The sequence below is a fragment of the Passer montanus genome, unplaced genomic scaffold, assembly GCF_014805655.1.
Source record: "Passer montanus isolate IOZ18808 unplaced genomic scaffold, ASM1480565v1 scaffold26, whole genome shotgun sequence".
NCBI lineage: Eukaryota > Metazoa > Chordata > Aves > Passeriformes > Passeridae > Passer > Passer montanus.
This window is the reverse complement of record NW_024367261.1, coordinates 7,672,185-7,692,143: the sequence shown is the minus strand read 5'-3', so window position 1 is coordinate 7,692,143 and position 19,959 is coordinate 7,672,185. Positions and strand designations below refer to the sequence as shown.

The following is a 19,959-nucleotide window of genomic DNA, read 5'->3' as shown; positions in this document are numbered from 1 at the left end:
CCCAAAATAAAAGGGAGAACTATTTATTTCAGTAATGTGCAAAGTTCTTGGTTTTAAAGCTGCAACTACACCCTTTTCATATTTTTAAAAGACATTTCAAAGCTGGATTGTGAGACCCAAAGAGAGAGAAGGTTCTCTGATGTCCATCCAGCTCACAGAGAAAAAATCTTGCATTTTCCTACTTTGACATAGGATTAAGGAGTGACATGAATCCATTTCATCCTTTCTAAGAAAATGCATATATGAGAGCTTACATTAAATTATAAACTAGTGGCTATCAGGAAGGCATGGGTACCATCTAGAATCCAGCAATAATCACAGACCTCACAAATCATCATGGATGTTAAGTCTTTATGGCTCAATGACAAGATGAACTGAATGTTTAAAAATATTTGCATGCAATAGATGTGACAAACGAAGATGTAAACTCTGAAGGGCCTGTGCAGAACTGGATCTGGAGGATGAACAAAGCAGTGGATTTTCTCCTGGTTGTAGACCCATGGAGGAGGAAAATTTCACAGCTTTAACCTGAATTTATTGGTTTCCATCATTATGCAGACCAGGAACACAGCCAAAACTTCTGACTGACTTGCATTTCTTCTAACATGCTCTGCAACAGAAATGTCCAATTCATCCAGAAATCTTCAACTACACAGCAGTGTTATTCCAAAATCCTGGCCACCTTCTGAATTTTTTTGAATGTTTCAAATTCTTGCTATAGTCCATACTAGTATGAGACACCCAGGACTACCTAAAGCTAACAAGAAGCCAAGGTTTATGGGGAAAGGTGATTTAAATGAAGGGCATTACCTCTCTTTACAGTTGCCAAGTAGCTGAAAATAGCATCAGTTGGGCTGAGCAAAGAAAGGAACCAATTACTGGCAGTACTTGAAAATTTGGAGACTCCCTTTGAAGTGGGAGCACCCCAGTTAACCCAGCTCTCCAATGTTCCACCAGGCCCAGCATTTCACTCAGCCTTATAGTCCTGATTTCAGATGGTCTGCTGTTTGAAAAGACACAACCAAGTTGATCTGCACAGCATTAACTCCCTGTCCTGCTTCTTAGGAATGCATCATAACATGAATACCTGATTTGTGCAATCAAACATCTGTTCATTTGGGCTTCTTGGCCTGCCATTCACTTGCTTCTAAAACAAATAGGATTACTCTCATAAAACAAGGGAAAGAAAACATTTCAGAGGAATGGAATCAGATTTAATCTTCATGTCTCATATTCAGCTAAACTCATATCAAATGTGAACAGAAAATGCAAATGTAGGCACCAGAAGGGGTTATTTTTAATGTTTGCAAGTAATTTTTCACAATCACAATCACAAAAGTCTGGGTGAGTATCATTCCAAGGAACCAAAGTCAAATTTGAAGGCAAGTGTGTGATTCCCTGACTTTTAGCATAAAACCCTTGATGGAAAGAAGATCCACAGTCTGTGACATAGCAAATAGGGCACTGAAGTGTGCTGGAACTTCTGCTCCTTTTTAAAAGTGATATATTCAGAAAACTCACAGAGGTGCATAACACAGACCTGCCATTTCAAGATGAAGAAAAACTGGAACTTGTGATCTCATCTGCAGTTACAAACAATTGTAGGTTTTAGTTATAAAGGACTAATATGAAGAGATGCTGGAGATGACACACCAACAAATATAGTTCAGCTAATACAGTGTATGTGTGTGTTAGCAGAAATTGCAGCTGAGATCTGTAATACACTGCCATCTGTAGAGGTCACAAGCAGGAGATTTACATCAAGATTCACCAGCCATTTGTTTCAGTTGTAACCGTACCAAGCCTGCAGCACCATGCACTACCTCCTGCATCCTGCATGTTTTCTGCAGATAAAATACTGCCCAAAACTCTATCTCTAATGTCCTCTACTAACTGCCATTATTTCAAATGTCTCTAACTTTGAAATATCAAAAACATTTTGACCTCAAAAGAGCCTAATTGCTATGTCTGTATATAACAAAGAAAAACAAGGCAAACCCAGACATAACTGACATAGCTGTGGTATACCTGCCTCCATATGAATAATTTCTTTGAATATCGGTGTGAGTACTGTTTATGCAACACTAAAGTGTCAAAAAAAAAGATAAATGAATTCACTGTTAACCTTAATGATGATAACAGCACAAGTGGCTAGAGAACTAGAAAGCATTTCTTGTTTGAAATTGTTGCGTTCTGCCTCCCTCGACATTTCTAAGAGCCCTAGCTTTGTAGGTCAAGACACCAGCCATCTCATTACCCGAGTTTCTGCAGCCTGTTAAGAGACCAGATTCTCTTTGGTATATTTGTTTTGTTCACTGCCTGTTCCCTTTCATTAAAAACTAAAGACATTTTATGATGAAAGCAGGAGTATTCAGAAAAACATTATTATTGAGACTCACTGCAACTCTACTTTACTAGCTCAGGAGGGAAGTGATATTTCCCCACATTTTTTTTCTACTCAAGAGCAAATTTATAGTAAATTGCTCAACAAAAAAAGTAACCTTTCAAAGAATTTTCAGAGGAACAGAGGGGGGAAAAAGTAGAAACAGAAACACCACACTTTGGAGGAAGAGTATAGAAAAAAAGACATGTTCAGGGGAAAACACAAGAGATGAAATCCTGGCCCAACTGAATTCCAGAATAAAACAGCCATTGGTTTCAACAGGGTCATGATCTCTGTCAAGATCTGAGTCTGGATTCACTTTTGAAGTAGGTGTGGCCTAAGAGCAGTAGGGAAGAATTAGCAATAATTTAAAATATCTCTCTCTGTCTTAAACAGCCCATCATACATTTCATTTTACATGTCTACAAAAGGCACAAGTGGTTATGAAACACAGCTATCTAGGTACACCCCATTTTTCATCACACTGCCCTTTTTGCTACCCTTCTATCACACATTAACGTGTTTTGGGGCTTTTTTTGTCTTTGCTGGTGTTGAATGGGATGATAGCATTAAAACAATGGCTGGTGCTACACACCAGAACTGCCTACATTTCATCTCAAGCCACTTTTCATCATAGAAAAAACAACATCATATATCTAGAGGCATATGATTGCATGCTATATGCTTCAGCGCTGTGTTTGTGTAAGTTATGCTTGTGTCTTGTATCCACACACCCACACTACATGTATGCAGCAATTCTGAGTGCACAGGCACACACATGCATGCATGCAGGAAGAGCAGGAATGTGAGTGCCACGATAGTGCTGCACCTGGCTCTTACAGGAGCATTTGTAATAGAGTTTGTTTCCATGTTAATGGATCACAGAAAAAAAATCTTGTAAGGATTATTTTATTTTGTTAAACATTTGTATTCCCTACTGCATTGCAATAAAAGGAATGTGCTAACTGCCAGTCTTTTAAGAAATATGAGACAATTCCTTGTACTTTTGGTTTGAAATTGAAACTGAAACACATTTGCTACAGAAGAACTGATCTGTATGGCCCTGCAGGATGTGAAGGCTGGGAGTCAACTCACTTCTTGTGGCATGGGAATCTGGATGAGTTGCTCTATATCCTGTATCCTCTGATCATTTTGAGAAAAACAGAAAGTTGCCATAAAATCACAAAATGCTCAGCAAATCAATGACTGGCCAAGACTTTGATGTCAGGAATAGACCCATCTGTACAGCCACCTCACAGCTGCAAATAGAGGCAAGATTCTAGGTATTTTGATGGGGAAAAAAATTATTGCCTGCATATGCTCCCAGTAAAGCAGCTTTCACTTAGCTACCCTAGAGCATGAAACTCAGCATAATAGATCTTTCATAGCTCACAGGAGAGGTCACAGTACAAGAATGTTGAAAAATACAATCTTTTGTAGGTAAGAAACTTCAAGGTAGGAGGTGTAAGTTGTAGCAAGAATAGAAACCTCAGAGGAGATCATCAGAAAGTCATTAACATGGGTTTTTCAAAAGAATGCGCACAATTGACAATATTTTCAATGCAGACATGTATTTCAAACTCCTCTGGCATCCTGTTTCTTATGTGTTATACACACACACACACACACACACACACACACACACACAGCTCAGATTTTTGATTTGTTTCATTAACTCCATATTTCTGCTGCTCATAATTACCCAAAGTATTATGATCACATCATTCACACATTCAATTGTTTGGAAAAATTCTCATTGACAAGACTTTCAGCAGGGCAAAAATTCAATTTACATTGAATACAGTTTCTGGTGCACTATATTTTTTATATTTAATATATCACTTGATGGTTTGTTAAACTGCCTGATATGATTGTTTGTTATAAACAATCAGTGTGCTGAAATCCAGATAAAGAGCAAAGACACGACTCTTTTCCAGGTTGTTGTTCGTTTCTTTTCTTTGAACTCCCTCTTTTTTAGCATGAATATACCAAACACTCAAATGATTTTTTCTAGAAAATGGGGTACTGCATTATTATAGTATCGCATGCTTATTTTGATTTGCTGAAGCCCAAGTCAGCTAATATCTCAGATGAACTGGATGAAACTAAAACTGGCTACAACCAACAAGGGCAAGAACCTCAAGAGACAACTGTAGACAAAAGCTGTCTGTTGCCTAGCATCCTGCAGCATCCTAGAGGAAAGTGGAGCAGGGCATCAGATTTTGATCAAGAGAATATTGCTGAGGGAAGTGGGACCACAACTTTCTGGAGTAACCTCCAAGGACAGACAAGGCAAACACAATTACTGGGCATCAAATAGTGCCCCTCCTTGCTTTCATTTCTCTAAATATCTGTCACTCCATGAGACTGTCAGGAAGGAGCAGAGAAGGAAGTGGTGTGAGTTTCAGTAATGAATCAATACCAGGAAAAAGACATAGGAAATTCAAATCTGTAGGAACTAAATGCTTTACCTCAGCCACAAAATGCATTCAAATTCATGTCTCCATTTCTGGTTTCATTTTTTTTATGCCTTCCCAATAAATTCCAGGGGCTAAAGCAGGACAGCTCTGGGTCCAGGGAAGATGAACAGGAAGCTCACACTCCTCTAAAAGGTACCTCAGATGTGAAAGCTGTTCACACCCCTCTAAAAGGTATCTCATTCATCCAAATGTTTGAAATTAAACTGTTTCAGACAAAAATGTGTTCACTACTTTTCAGCACTGGGTCCCATTTTTTATTTTGCAATTCCAAAGGCATGTGGGTCCTTCTCTCCCATCCTCCACTGTCTCATATTTTGAAAATTTCCGCTTATTTGAGTGTGATGTCATGATGCATTGCCATGAATATTAACTTAAAATTATAAGTACTAAATTGGAACTTCTTTGCCTGGCAAAAGATCACACAGAGGGAAATAGCAGTTTAAACAAAGATCTTCTATAATTAGTGATAATAACAAAGGAAATATTCATGATTACATCAAAGGATTCTTCACTGAGTATTGTTTTTATTTGCTTCCTAAGGGAGCACAGAGTTCTATGAAAAGATAACACTGTTTTAGGCAGATATAGATAAATAAAAGAAGGCCATCTAGAGATTCCAACTTCAAACCAGGGCCTGAAAAATACTCCAAAATCCAGAAGAGTTCTCTAATTGATCTGATTACATTTCAGGCACCATCACTCTGCTAGGTATGCAGTGCTGATAAGCTTGCAGTATGTAAACACCTTTTCAGATGAACATGACACACAACACTGCAGCTACCCTGGGCATCTGTCTCCACATGCATAAGGCATAGCCTGGGGATTAATTTCATCCACTAGCATAAATAGGACTAATTTTTTAAAGTACAGATAGCTAAAAATAGCTAAGAGTAACGTTATGCAATAAAACCTGGTGTATGCTTCCCCTTTCCAGACGAAAGAATCTGACATGGCTTCAAATAAAAAGAGGAGGCTGGCCAACCAAAACACAAAATATATTCATTTCATTCCCTTCCAGAGAGGCAGCATTTTAATCTTCCATACATTAAAGATGCATGCCCACTATCATATCATTTCAACAGCCTAAATATTAAATTATGACCTCACAACACTTCTGCCCTCCCCTATAAAAAAAAAAAAAAATAGGTCAAAAATAAATGGAAACAAACTGTTTTCTGCTCCTTTTTATGCATTTGACAGAGAGAGAAAAAAAATGAGGGAGATAAATCTGCATAATACTGAACCGAATCTCTTTAATTCCAGTCAGCTTTTATCATTCAATCACTGAGTCTGTATGTGGAAAAATTCATGCTAATTCCCCCTAGCAACAGCCGCAGCCTATCCGGGGGAGCCCTGCACCAGGCAGCTGCCAGCCAGCAAGAATAACTCTAAGTAGGTCAGCCCTGCATTTCTAAAAATGCCACGGTCTAGTAACCCCACTGTCCCGTCTGTCTGCCCTAGCCCATAATAACCTCGATCGCTGGGTGACACAATGACATACTACCCTGTTAGAGCGCAATCAAATCCCGCTGCATTATTCTGCTGCGAGCATCGCTGCTGGATGAAGGACCCGTCGAGGGGCAGCATTAATCAGGCAGCCATTCATGTCCACTAGCACTTCACTCTGGAGATGGGGCCTGCATTAATGACCAGCTGTTTGAACTAACACAAACAAAATAATGCCTTCCACCCTGTTGGCTGTGCAGAATACACTATTCTAATCAGGCAGGTTATGCTCATCGACTAAACCTAAGATGTAAATTAAACAGCCTCAGACAATGCCAGCTTTTGTAACCTTCTATTAATTAAAGTAAGTATATTTAAATTATACTACACACAATTCAAAGAGCTATTGGTTTAATATACAGGGTCACCTCCTCTACAAATTTATGTTCACAATCAAAAAAAAAAAAAATCCAAACCAAAAACCACCCACCCCCACTGTTTGTATAATCCAATCTACCTATCCTGGTAAATTTAAAAGCAACTACAACAGAGCTGAACTGCAAGTGACTTCTGCTGGTAGCAGGGAACCACACCAGACCTCCAGTAACTGGTCTTTGGGAACAGTGACAGACATGCATGCTGCATGTGGTGGAGGGGTATTGATAAAAGCCCTATATACTCTTGCAGCCCTGACACAGAGAAAGGCCAGTCGCAGGAGATTAAACACCCCCTGCAATCTCACTGCTTAAGCACTGCCAAGTTGCCTTCACAGACCTAAAAATAATTGCAGAGGTCAGAAAGCCCCTTGCCAGGATCTGGGCATGTGTCTTTAAGAGCACATCTATCCCTCCCACTTCCCACAGCCCTGGGGACTTCTGCATGGCTGCAAGATGCTGCAGGAAGCCCTGTCCCTCCCCCCTCGTTCTTAACCAGAGAAGCCTTAATATAAACCACACCAGAGCCCAGCCGGTCTCCTCTGGGGTGGTATTTCAGTATCAAATCTGTAATGCCAGAGCAGAATTTCAGCAGGCTTGCTTTGTGTCTAATTGCACCCTTCCTTTTAAACACCTTTGTGCAGCTTGCCGGTCTCTTCCTTCAGAGCATGCCTCCATGTCATGCAGCTGTCTGTACAGGACAGAGCTAGGAAAGAAATTTTTAAGGATAGACTGCTCATCTGCATTTTTTCCTGAAGGATTTGCACTTTTGGTGAATGCATGCCATAATTCAGTCTTCACTGCTGCAGAATTCAGCAAACTTGTGCATGTAATCCATCCACATCTGACTTAGGAACACAGCAGATTCATTAATCCATTTTGCTCTTTCTTGTTTGAGCCAGGCTTTTAAACCAGGTTATGAGAGACTTCTTTTGCTTTGTGGCACACATCTCATAGCAATTCCTGGAGAGATACAGGCACTGACGTAACCATGGGCTCCTAATTACAAGCTGCTGACATTTTGCTCGTCTCTGCAGCTTTGAAGCTGCTAGTTCAGAGTCTCTCCTCCTCCTTCCTCACTTGCTTTAAACCGCCTGAGTTAGAAGCACACAACAGACTCAGAAATGTATAGGAGTGGAATAAATTCCTTTGCAGAGCCTGCTGTATTGCCAAAGTTGTTTTTCTTTAAGCAAACAGAAAACTACAGTTCGGGAGTAATAAGACTCCTTAGCCCCCAGCACAAGAATGCTATCCAACAGCTGGCTAAATACAATTCGACACACAGGGCTGCCTTTGTAGGCTGGGGAACAAATAGTGGAAGGACCAGACGGGTGTCTTGCAGGGTAGCTCACCATGACTATTGGGAAATCCCCTCATATACATTTTAGTATGACATTATAGTCTATGGCTTTGTATAAAAGGGAAAAAAGGAAAGGAAAAAACCCCGTCTTTCTTGATAGGCAGCTGCTCGAATCCATGCCAAGCCCTGCAAGCTGAGTGCAGTGCTTGTTTTCCCTCTTTCTGCATTGTTCAGATATGGCCAAATGAAATACCTACCAAATGAAATATGCCTGTACTGTGACAAGTCTACCTGCTCTAAAACTACCCCAAGCAAATTCCACAATAAAAAATACCCCCAGCTACATTTCACAGAAATCAAGTGCCGAATGAAGGCTTTTCTCAATATACGAAGAATCTTTTTCAATTAGAAGCTGATTTTGAAAGTCTAAGGAAAAAAAGGGAAAAATAAAAAGATGCAAGTATAACACTGAATACAAATGCTCAGTTTAGGATTTAGCCATCTGATGACTGTGGTAGCCAGCTGGTCTAGAAGTCATCTGGGATGCATTTATTTTGATTAGATTGATCACATTTCTATTTACAGTATAGAATTTTTCACCATACTGAATACAGCTGTGTTTATAGAGATTTTAAGGTGGAGAAAATGAAACCCCACGGTTTCTCTCATCACTGTGCAGAAGACTCAGTGCTTCAAGGTGTTAAGTGGAAAGGATCTGCTTTCACATTTCTTAAAAGAATACTGCCTACCATCTGTTTTCACAGAGTGCCACCTCAGTCAGGAAATGGGTGTAGAGCTAGAGCTGAAAATACAAGCTGCAATCAAGTCTGACCCAGCAAACTCACAAACGTCCTCTGTAAATTGGTCAGAAATGTCTTTCTTTCATTTCTCTACATGTTCACATGCACACAAAAGCACGTACATACACAGATATATACACACAGAGTGTGAGGCTGCTGTTTTCCCTGGGGATATTCCTACAGCCACCTAACTCATCAGTTCACTCCCTGACAGCACCAGGAATGCTCAAGCTACAATTTACAGTCCCTCCATCCATACATTGCTTTGTTAATCAAACCATCCTCTCTGCAGTGAGAATCCACAGAATCAGACAAACGGCACAAAGCATTTCTTTTTCCTTTGCATTTGCATTCGCTCACTCTCTCCTTCTCCCTTGGCTTTGCCTTAACAGGCAGATGCAACCGATACCTTATTTATCCATCTCCAGCACAACACTGAGGTGAAACCCGACTGCAGCACTGTGACTTCCCCATGTTAATCCTCTGGAGCAGCAGAGGCTGGATTCTTGATGCTGATGCCCTGGTCGAGCACTGGATTACTTTACATAATATTTCTTTAAGCTTTCACCCACCCTATCCTAGATTAACACCCTTCCTTTCTCCTCCCTCCACCACGCCACAGAAAACCCCAAAATCATCACATATTGCAACCCTTGGCTTCCAGAACCAATAAAAAAAAATCCGCGGCTCCATCGCTCTTCTTCCTTAGCAATGTGCAGATGAGAGAGTTTCGAGTCAGCCAAGCCAGGGCGAAGCGCAGGCAGCAAGACTGCAGCAGCCCCAGCAGCAGCAGAAAGAGCAGCAGCCACCCAGGTAAATGGAGGGAAAAGCAGGTTCTGTCGAAAGCGGTGCAGCATTGTAGCTGTGAGGAAAGACTGACTTGCTTCTTCCAAACGGTGCAGCTTTCTGCCTGAAGGAACGGAGAAAAGGGAAGACCCAGAATTAAAAATAAAAGCCAAAACAGTTAAGAAGAAACAATAACTATAAAAAATTGTCATAACTTTATTTTTCTGGGCTTTCAGGCATTTCTGGGAGGCTGCCTCTTTTCCTTTCCCTCCCCAAAGTATCCTATGTTGCTGGATGCTACTGTCCAAGAGTGCAGTCACAAAGGCTCACTCTCCAAAGTGCAGTGAGACCAGCATCACATGAGAAACCACATGACGCACCCAAATCGGATGCTGATGTGGTCCAGTATTTCACTCAGGGTGGAGGTGGGGGGGGGCAGAATATCTCAACCAAAACATGCCCCTCTCTAGTGGTGAGAATGAATTTCCCTTTAAAAAAAATAAAAATATTTTAAAAGGCAGCAGCACAAAGTATAAATATCTCCATATCTATCCATCTTCAATGCCAATGCTTCAGAAGGCAGGAGAATGCTGTTCCACAGACACTAGCTGGATGGCAGCAATATTACTTCCAGACTACGTTATTCTAAACTGATTGCACTTAAGTGAATTCCTGAAAAGCATACTCCATGTCTCCCTAACATGAACAGACTCAGAAAACCATCTCCATTATCGTTCCCTGCAATCTGTATCCAAACCTGCACTCTGAATAATTTATTTGAGACTAATAAACCGTTTGCCAAGACTACTCCTTTTCCCACTCAGCCCCACACTCAATGAGCGACTACAGTAAGAAACAGAGGCATTTATCATTTCTTTAACCGGTAATTTTAGTAAATGCACTGTCCACAAAATAATCAGGAAAAAATGAGCAGAAGAGTTTTTTTCCTCTTTTTTCATGTATGAACACAACAGGGCTCTCTCTGTTTTGCGGATATTGTCAACATTTTCCTCACATTGCCGACTCAAAAGCTTTCAGTCCAAGCCAAGAAGCAAACATTCTTGCCTGCCAATTCCTGCAGAGGTGTTGTGCCACCCAGTTTAATGCAGAAACATCTGGACACCTCTGTCAGACGCCGAATGAGAGCATGCAGCTCTGCAATGCTGTTTACTGTCAGGGCACCAAGCAGTTAACATCCTTGGCTGCTTTACCATCTTGCCTATAGGAGCATGGAACCGAGGGACTGGTTCGCTCGAGAAACAAAAGCAGAGAAGCTGACCTTGATGATCGATGGAATTGCTGATCACAAAGTTATCATCCAACAAGCAGTTAGCGGTTTGTAGCTTGTTTTATGCCTAACATTTGTTCAAGTGACAGAGCAGGTGGCACAGAGTCTTCCGTCCCCTTTGTTTGCAAAAGCTGGGCACCACCTCGCAACGCTGCGCTCCCTGGCTCTTTGCACTGAAACTGTACACGGTGTCAGGGAAATATAGGAAGAAAGCTGCTGTGAATCCACACAGCTGCCTTGCACAGGATCCCATTTCAATCTCTGAAGTTACATAATGGTGATGAAGCACAGAATTCCCCCAGAAGAGATATGCTTAACCCTTACACAGGAAAGCGCAGTCGGAGCAAAACCCAAGTGCTCTTTTGTGCGGATTTCAACCTTCCCAACTGTTCACGCAATAGCAGATTGCAAAAATTTGCACAAGGCAGTTGTAGCTTGTTCTCATTGGCTCCTCTCAGAAAGAGGTTTTGCAATGGGCTGCACCTAGGAATTGCCTAAATTCCACGTAAAATCTAGTAGTAGCATTCAGTCTCAGCAATGCTGCTAGTGTTTAGGAGAGGCACAGGACTGCATGTACAGAAATCACAAGATTACCGCAGTCATCTGAGGGCATTTTCACTGGTGGGGTTAATAATTTCAGCACTGGCAAATCTTTGGTGGAAAACAGTAGAGGTATGCCCAAACTCTCACTGTAGCTAACCAATATAAAACTGTACTTTCAGATGCTATGTCAGCTAATATAGAGAATCCAGGTTATGGATTACTTTCTCAGTCCAAAATATAAACATTACTGAGGCAGGAACTGAGTCCAGCAAAATATGTATCTTCAGGGCTTTGGATTACAAGAAGAGAGCAGCTGTCCTGGTCACCAATCCCATGGTTTTTAACCTACAACGATTATAACAGCATGGCTCTGATTGGCTTCTAGTCTGTTCTCATTAGTTTCTAAGACAGAGCTGCAGCAGTTTGTAACTCTGTGAGTCAATGATCTTTCCCACTTGATACCAGTAGCTCATTTGTCTGTTCTGACTTAGGGATATGTTGAAACGGTCATCTGGAGGTAACTTAGTGAAACCCCTGGATGTCATCAACAATACATGAGGTCAGGTGCAACTTCATCCTGAAAACTCTCAGAGGTGGAGGTTCCATAACCTCTTCCAGTGCTGACCTCCCTCCCTGGGAAAATAAATGATGGAAATAAATGTTCATCCTGCATTTTTTATATAGGAAGCCTTCACTTCACTGCTGAATTCCATATATTTTCCTATATCTGGCACTGAAAGCACAGGGAGGGCACCAAGGGATGAAGGGATGTTCATATTAATTTAGCCAAGTTCAACTCAAATTAGTAGCACCTTCAAATGTTACCACATGATTATAATTTTATCTCCAGATGCTTCCATTTCAACTATTAACCAAAGCACTAAAATGCTAATGAACACCTTGATAAAAATACCAGTGTTCTACCACGTATTGCCATAAGAAATAGGAGAAAACCCAAAGATCCCTTGCATATGAAACCTAAACTACACTCAGAAGTCAGAATCAGGGCTGAACCAACATGGAGGATGTTGGTTTATTCTATAAACAAGACACATTTTTTCAATCAGACATGGAAAATGGGCCCTAGAGTATCTATAAATATATATCCACAACCTTATGAAAAGCCTCCTATGCAAGCACACAATGTATGTACTTTTAAGGAAGAGCCAGAGATACACAGTCATGTTAGATGCCAATGAAGAAGGAGGAAGGGGAAGAGGGAAGAATTATAAAGATAAAGACCAGTCATAACTCCCTCAGAAAAGTAGAAAGGTTTAGAGGAAGAAAGGCTTTATGTCAGAGACAGCCTTATGCACATAGTGCTTGCAAATCTAAGTCTTATACTTCAAATAAACTCCCCAGTAAGTGCTTTGTTAACAGCATGGGTAACGACCTTTCTTCCCTTTTCAAATCTCTAACATAGGTACTTTGTTAGATGTTGTTAGCTCTCAATGTAATTCAGTAGCAGGCTCTAAATTACCTGTCTAATATGACTTTCTCAGTTTAGCTCCAGAGAATATTTTCTCCTCTCCAGAGAATGGAGAACTCGGAAGTTGTCTGAACAAAACAGCTGAGGGTACAAGTAAGAATTTTGGGTTGAGATCATTACTGTTTGTGTTCACATGAAAGTTTTTGGGCTGAAATACATGGAAAGAACTGGGATTGTTTTGGTTACTGCCTTGACAAGTCATCAATATAAATTTTCCCAGGATTGGTGCCAGGATTTGAAGACCTGGTCTCAAACATTTGATCACAAATCCTGCTCCATATTAGTGCACCTTTGTGCTGCCTTAGGGATACATGAGCTATATTGGATTTGATGTAACTGGCCAGAGGGGACAGGCTTCAGAGCAAAGATTCAGCAGCTGAGTAGACACTAGATGAACATGAAGAATCAAAGCAATATACAGAGAGCCCAAAACAATCTTATTTCATGAGAGCTTAAAGGCTACTGAATTTTGTGGAGTAATTTTTCAGATGCTGTTAAACCAAATACTTCTTTATATGGATAATTTTCTGCTTGGTACAGTACTCCAATGAAACATGGATCCCTGCAAGTGTCATGTATTCAATATCACTGAAAACAAAACTTTGGTTTTGGCAAATGAAACCTTTAGGGTGTCAGCTTTTCCTTTTGAAAAGAGTTTCACTTTGGGTCTTAGTTCCTGAAGTTAAAGGAAGCAGAACTTCACCTTGATTAAGCATAGCACAGGCACTGCAGAGACTGGGCAGAAAAAACAGAACCAACCATAAATTTAAGTTTTTCCTTATTATACTCAAAAGCTGCCACCCCTGAGTAGCACTAACAGAGCCACCTAGGAATCAGGAACTGAAGAATAACAGAAACTTGGAGAAATACTGTGTTTTCAATTAGAGCAGAATGCCATTAGCAGACTTGTGTATATATCAGTAAAATGTGGAGTTGCTAATTTGATGGAAACATATAATCACAAGGAATGGTCCAGTTAAATATTTGATGGTTCTCAGCAAGAATCAGGCTTTGGGGTTAAATTTTAAATGACCTTTCTCTCTGTAATCTGCAGATGGAGAAAGAATTATCATTAGGCTTGAGGTTTTAACCCAAAAGCCAGGAAAAACTTGACGTCTCACTGAACTTGAAACCTCAAAGTGAACCTCAAGCGTGCAAACCTTATGGACTCAAATCAAAACAAACATATGTCAGTGAGCAAAAACCACAGACCTTCACATGGGTCTAAGCACTGAGCCATACTGGCTACTGGCCAGGGCATGAAGAGCCCATCACACAAAATACCAGCAAAGTTTAGTGACCACAGGGCATGGCTATACACACACTGCCAACGTTTAGATACACTTAGGTTAATGTCATCTGAGAGCTCAAGTCCCAAAAACCACTTATCTACATTGTACCTCTTCAGAAAGGTAAGACTTTTTGAGGAGTTTTGTGTGAGCACAGCTACTTTGCTGCTTGATGGGTTTCCACAAAGCTATCTCCTTGCCGAGTTGTAGGGTGTCTGGAAAGGAGCTCTAACTACCTCCTCATAAAAAAAAATACACGCTAGTTTTCCAAACAGTTAAAAAATAACCATGATTCCACCTTCTCAATAGAATTTTGGGTAAAATACACTAGAATCTGCCTAGACCATCTAAGTGAATGAATGTGAAAAAAAATAGGGAAATTATGTTTCTGTATTTTCAGCACATAGATGTTCATGGCAAGAAACTGGTAAAGCACCACAGTTGTGCACTTTTGTCTTGCAGTCATCTGAAGCCAGAACAATTTATTTGAATTCACTGACTATTCAATACTGCTGTTAGAAATATTTCCCAAATGAATTCAATTTTCTATGGATATGTGATGGACAGTTTATTGCAATTACCCTCTCAAAGTTTCAGGTATTCCATCATTAGCCACACTTGCTTATATCGGTCAGCTCTTTAATCATATTTGAGACCCAGTTTCCAGTATGAATACAAATGCTACCTTTAAAATTTGAGTGATATTTTCTCTATATTCACCTATGTTTGATTGTTATATGCTGGAAAATGCCTACATACTTTAAAAGACTGAGTCTATGTAACTTAAGCCTTGTCCTGTTGAAAGTCTGAAAACTGTGTGAGAAAGAACACTTCAGCAGCACTCCTGGATGGCAGCATAAATAGGGCAATCAAGTGAGACAGAATGTGATATATTGATGCAAATACAGCCAGATAAACAACACTGAAAAACATACAAGTTTCTCTGCATTTGTGAAAGTTTCCTACTTCTAACTTACTAAAAAACTGTTTCCAACAGGTAAGTTAGTCCTAGGGCCAAACTCTTCTCACAGTTCAGAAGCAACTGGCATAATGTATATGCCAATGTAAAACACATTGGGACATAAGTTAATGTAGAGGACTGTAACTATTTTAAAGATGTAAAAACAAAATAACATTTGAAAAAAGTACATGGAAGTATGTGCTAAAATGTACAGCTTGCAGTAAAATAGGAATGTTTCACTACCTCACTTGTCATTGAATTTTCCGTGATCTTATAATTCCCTTTTATTTTCTTGGAAGTGTAAAATACCACTACTATGACATAATTCTGGAATATTTAATTGCTACAAAACATATCAGTTAAGTTACATTACCAAAAACATGACCACTGAACTGTGTCATACATATTCCATTAGATTTTCATTCATTCTGCATCACGATTTTGATTTTGACTCTAGAACAAAACTGTTGCTTTGTTAGATAAACCAGCACTTGAAGAAGAGAATGTAATCTGAGCACAAAAGATCCTTATGCAACTACCTTAATTTCCTTAAGAAGTCTCATAGTCATTAGTATTGGGTTAATGAACATAGAACACAAGGAAAAGTGATGCAGACTTCAGGAAAGGAAGAAGTTGTGCAGTCTATCAATTCTTCACTGTGAGGATGGTGAAGCACTGGAACACGTTGGCCAGAGAAGCTACGGATGCCTCATCCCTGGAGGTGTTCAAGGCCAGGATGGATGCGGCTTTGAGTGACCCAGTCTAGCAGAAGGTGTCCTTGCCCATGGCACAGGGGGTTGGAAATAGATGATCCCTTTAAGATCCCTTCCAACCCAAACCAGTGAATGACTGTGATTCATACAAACCAACCTACAAACCCTACTGTTCTCACCTGCCTGCAAGAAAGCTGTGTGACGAAGAGGTTACACTGAGATTAGAGTTGCACATACAATAGCTACAAGTCCATGACCTGCTCAGCCAATTAATATCATACCTATATAAAAATTTAATAACCAGTTTTGGAGGAAGGGGGACAATTTTAAATTTTATGCTTCTCAAGGAAAAACACACAGAAAACATTACAACCAAATTCTTAGCGAAACTGCAGACAAGGCAATTAATATTTGGTCTTGGGCAAAAGACTGGTTTCCTTTCCTTGGCTGCCCAGTTTTAGATGGCTATTTTACATCAAACACACTACAAGTTCAAAGTGGAAGAGCTATGTTTTTTCACCTGTGAGTGGTTTCAACTTAGACTTCAGTATTACTGTCAGGAAGTCAGTTTTTCCATGCTTGTTACTGTAAACAAAGATTGTATGGCACATCTCCAAAAGTGATAGAAGGTCAAAGACCAAACTGCAAGTGCGACAGACTGCTTCCAGAAGCCAAAAGCATAACACTGAAGTGAGAATAACCACACATTCAAACCCTGGTTGATGCTGTCATCGCACAGCTGTTTGGGCAGTACAATGAATACTGCAAATATAACCTCACTTACCATTTTTAATACATATATCTGTATATATGTGTGTGTTTTCATATATACTTATACATACAATACATGCCTATTATAAATTAAATGTGTGTATCTGGCTGAAATGTTTGGGGAGAAGAGCCAGTAAGATCACTTATTATTGACATTGCCTCCGCATCACTTTCTAACAGTTACTTTTGATTCTGTCAAGCCTCATTCCCATCTCTACTTCGTTTTATTTTACCTCATTTTATAAATGTAGAGTAAAATAATATTAGAAATTTCTAAGAAGAGTCCTTCTCCTCAAACAATAACATTTCTATTGATATTTTCGTTGTAAAATATTGCCACTTACAAGAATTCTTGCCAGAATTTATAGCTTTATAACCACATATTTTGTTCATCAGGTTGTTGCTTTTTTCTTCTCCTCAGGTTTGAACTCGAAGTCGCTAATGTTATAATTTCTTTTTGTTTCACATCTGAACTTCTAATTATTTTAGTGGGCATAATTTACCCCCTTCTGCCCTTGTGTGAGGTTTACAACATTACCTAATTATTCACAAGTTCTGTATGCTTATTTACATCTTCAGGCCCCCAAGCTGAAGTCCTGCAGATGAGTATTTGCAACCACAACTGAAACGTGTAGAAATTGTCTTGTTAATACAACATAGTGCGTTCCAAACTGAATACCATAAACAGGTGCAGACTGAACAAATGCCCACATTACTGAGGAACAATTTCACTGCTGGTGTTTTTCACATTTGATATTCGTGCCCAAAACCTTATAAAGGTTCTTCCAACTTCACTGTGCTTGTAATATCATAAATGGTATAATTTAGGGCATTATTTGAGACACAGAAGTAACTGGAGGCATATTTCAGTTGACCTATAAACCTTAATCCTTTGATTACTTTTACAAGTGTTTGCATCCATCTCATCTGCTACTGTACTAAGCAAGCAGTGTTCATGACAGAACTATGGCCTCGTGGCAGGGGCATGGGAAAAAAAATCAAAAGCAAAGTACAGCAGAGCTTAGGAAAGAGGGTGAGAAGCCGGATTATTATCAGAAATAAAGACAGTCCAAGGAATAAACTGAAGAAAAGCATATTTATCAAAAAGCCCTTCAATTAAACCTATTTAGACTCATGTAATAAGTTCCTGTTTACATTCTAGTGCCATCAGTAAGACAGAAGCACATACTTCCCTGATCTTTGCTGGGAAAGACCCTTTCCTAAGTCAGGACTAGAGATGTTATTCTGACTGAACAACATAAAATCCTCAGATGCATGTTATTAATTTGTGAACTGGAGACATGTTTAACTATATACAAATTGTGAAAAACTTTAAAGAGCCTTAAAAGTAATTATGACCAACAGGTTGAATGCATCCTGGTCTTATATCCAACCCAAGAAGTCATTTGAATATGTCTCTGCAATCAATTGCCATTTGAAAATTGAGTCAATCCCTGTGACTCCAACAACCATTATGAGATTCAGCTTTGGAATATTTGTTTTTGCTCATCACTAGCATCCCATCCTATGCTTTCAAGCATTTCAAAATATCTCAAAACAAAACCAGTTGGCAGTGAAGCATGATCTATGAAAACATGACTCCAAACTAGAAAATCTTGCTATTCATCAGATTTGGACCCAACAGGCGGTGCTCCACTGATATTTTTAAGTACTTGAAATGTTAAATATTTAGCGATCTTGTTGAAGACATTTTAACCAACCTAACAGTTTACTGTTAAGTTTAGCAATAAATGAAGTTGACACACACTCATGCTATCAGCCCACATATGTTTTATGGCTAATGAAGGCCTACCCTCCTCCAATTTAGCAGAAAGGAATTCCTTCTGTAAACACAAATTCTTTTACTTCTATGCACACCAAAATAAACTTCACCTGTAAGCTTACAGTTGCACTAACAAGGTCTATGACCACTGTTAACGAACTTTCTCTGGATAAGCCTGAACAAGACTAAGAATGAAATAAAAACAGCATAAAGCACCTTAGTGTATACTTTGCTTTATTCATTTCTAGTGTCAATGATTGTCTAATTGGCAGAAATCCATCTGCCATCGACCTACAGAGGATGATCTCCATGAAGCAGAGGTGGTTTTTTTCAATAAACTATGACTTCTTCACCCCATTACCTAAATTAAAAACACACCTATTTCTGGATGTACTTCTTCAACAGAGCATATTTAATTAACCTGCTGTCTTTGCCCTCCTTAAATCAACAAACAACTTCTTCAAACTTGAATGGATTTGAATTTTACATATGGTACCAAAATATCTTGATATGTGTAAAGCTACAGCCTTTTCATTTATCCTGAGAGTGACTGCAAAGATGCCGATGCACTGTGTGCAAACCCGATTTCTTTTGAGAGAAAAATATTACCTTTTTCAACTTTTTGAACATGAAAGGGCATTTGCCTGCAACATGAAAATATTTTCCAAACATTAAATTCTTGACAGAGTTACCAGTCAGACAGGAGACAGACTAGTCTCAAAATTAGTAACAATGATACATTCTTTTCTTTTCTAGAATTACATTTTTAAAGCACTTAAAACCCAAATCCAGCCTAAACCAAAACAACAAAAAACCTCCACAAACCATAAAAACAACCCATCCTGAAAAGAAAACAAAACCAAACCCCTGCTGTTTTTAAACAAATGGGGAGAATGTGAGACAAGTTTGCATTTGCTGTACCTGCACCAGGCCATCCTGCAGATCAGCTCTCAGCTGGACCACAGTCCAATTTCTTTTGTTAGGATAACCAAATTAAAATGAGTACTTCTGTTACAGAGTCCGGCCATAAGCTGCAATCACTAACTGTCAAACTTATATAACATATACACTTATAGATCCTTATGGATGCAGATACCACAGATTTTTACCTGTGCTCTTTCAGTGGCCTTTGCTTGACCAGTGGCACCTTTTCAGCCCCAAAGGGCTCTACTTCCCTGTCCCAGCTTCCCATGCTAGCAAAATGAATACAAAGGTTTTCCTTATAAAAAGAGTACCAATACCACATACTTCCCTCTCCAGAGGAAGAGAAGGATGTGATGCTTGACACTGGTTAAAAATTAAATGCAAAACCACAATGACTACTGTTTTCTTTCCTTTCTTTCAAACCTAACAAGATTTCTGATTGAAAAGCAATTTTTGTTCCCCTGGATTATAGTTGCATTTGAAAGGAAAACCATCTCCAAAACTAAGGAGTAATATCTGCATCATCCATGCTAAAATGAAGTGAAGTAATGCCTTAGCTCCAGGTCAGT

At 39.5% G+C, this 19,959-nt stretch overlaps 1 long non-coding RNA gene across 1 annotated transcript; it reads right to left on the bottom strand.

The window, feature by feature from the left end:
* Positions 1-1,192: 1,192 nt before the first annotated feature.
* On the bottom strand, positions 1,193-10,030 carry LOC120503575. The gene is made up of 2 exons (XR_005627788.1): positions 9,845-10,030; positions 1,193-9,753 (listed from the first exon to the last, which is right to left on the bottom strand). It is a non-coding gene; the product is annotated as an uncharacterized LOC120503575 (long non-coding RNA).
* Positions 10,031-19,959: the final 9,929 nt, after the last annotated feature.